The sequence below is a fragment of the Anneissia japonica genome, unplaced genomic scaffold (genome assembly GCF_011630105.1).
Source record: "Anneissia japonica isolate Jap-2015-1 unplaced genomic scaffold, ASM1163010v1 scaffold5502_len1784_cov187, whole genome shotgun sequence".
Taxonomy (NCBI): domain Eukaryota; kingdom Metazoa; phylum Echinodermata; class Crinoidea; order Comatulida; family Comatulidae; genus Anneissia; species Anneissia japonica.
Genome location: NW_022746486.1, coordinates 1 through 1,784, shown reverse-complemented (window position 1 = coordinate 1,784; position 1,784 = coordinate 1). Strand labels below are relative to the sequence as shown.

At 32.6% G+C, this 1,784-nt stretch overlaps 1 long non-coding RNA gene across 1 annotated transcript; it reads right to left on the bottom strand.

Moving 5' to 3' along the window:
* Positions 1–318: 318 nt before the first annotated feature.
* Positions 319–1,721, bottom strand: LOC117120231. Its single transcript, XR_004447310.1, has 3 exons — positions 1,603–1,721; positions 998–1,157; positions 319–570 (listed from the first exon to the last, which is right to left on the bottom strand). It is a non-coding gene; the product is annotated as an uncharacterized LOC117120231 (long non-coding RNA).
* Positions 1,722–1,784: the final 63 nt, after the last annotated feature.

Here is a 1,784-nt window from a genome sequence, read left to right as displayed (position 1 = left end):
AGCAGATAAGATAGGAATAGCCTTGACAAGGCTAGGGGGCCAATGGCTATTTTGATAGATGGTACGTGATGCGAATCTAAAATTGTTGTATTATTTGTGTATTTTCTATTAGGCGTAAACACGTAATTTTTTTTTCCGTGGCCAACACAATTTTTTGGCCCTCATGGTGATGTGATGATAAATTTTACTATAATTATAAGTCTTTTCCAGCCATCTTAAGGCATAATTTTCTTCAAATGCTGTCTCTGCTTCATCCCTGCACAACACACCTATTTCCGTCTACCATATCAATGAATTAATTTAACAAACAACAATGAATTCAATTCTGCAATTAAAAGTTTAATGTCTGATTAACCAACATTGACTACACACACTCTAAAACTTGAAACTGTCGTGTAGCATAATTTTATTCAAGAAGAGGCTGCTGACACTCGTAACGCGTTTTAGGTGTTCGACTTCTCTTATACACAGCGAAACCTACGAAGAAGAGAAAGTTCACAGAAAAGAATACCACTATGATTGGCATTTTCGATTGGCTCCCTGAGACGCTTGGATCATTTACAGAAAAAGCTGAAAAGATATTTTAAATCATATAAAGGTTTCTACTACATTTCCGTTTTTGTTTGTTTGTTTTTTTTTATGTGAAAAAGATGGACGATTAAAAAAAATATTGCTTACATAAAGTGAACAGAAACTAAATGCACATGTATGTATGACTAGATTGATTCATCACTTTAAAAAAACTTACCCACACCCACATAAATTATTTTAAATACATACAGCTGTAAATAAAATTAAACCAATTATGATTCCGCTATACGATATAGTCCCCAAAGGGCTAAACAAAATTAACTGAATTATGCCTTAACTATAAAAAAAAAATCGACAAATATTCCAAAAAGTTTAAAGAAATGCAGCCAAATTAGTACATGCTTTAGTACTTTATCAAGTAAGATTGACTTTCGAAAGCTTTTAATAACAGAATAATAATAGTTACCGTGATCCCGTGATACATCTCGACGTATTAAGAATGGACCTTGGGACAGTCTTTGATTCTGGTAGGACTCGAAGGCGGCGCGTTTATTGCGTTGATTGCACGCTCGACTACACGCTGGATCAGTTGCGTTGCAAACAGACATCTTGCAGTGCACATAAACCTGATATGTGAAAGACTCTGGGTAAAATTATTCCGATTAAAACAATTAAGCAATATTTAAACAGTGCTCAACATTATTCTATAGGTCAAAAGTTACCGTAAGACACAGGATTGGGAAGCTTTTAATGTATTTTGTAGATTGGCCTATTTTGCCCGTTATAGTAGTTTTTTTTTTTATTAATATTGTTATAGATATCTGTTCTGTTAAATTAAATTTATTGTAGAGACAGTCGTGAAATACCACACTCTTTGGTTGAATTGAGGAAAACTTAACTCCTCGCTTTAAAGAGTGAGGTTAAGTTTTCTTCAATACTCTTAACATTTACTGCAATATATTTTATGATTTCTTAATCGATTTTTAAAAAGTATGATATAACCATAGACCAATTATTCTAGTATGTTTCTATGTTTTAAAAGTTGGTAGCTATAAATTAAAGTCATCATACCAGTACTTCGTCGTCCACGAATCTGAATGAATCGAATGAAAAGTAAACGTTGGTTCTGTCACCTTTGTACTCGGCAAAATTGGTTGTATCATCCGAAAGACAACTGATAAACAAAAGATAAAAGATAAATTTATAAAATAATCATTGAACATGTTTATGCAAGTAAATTGACATTTACAAGC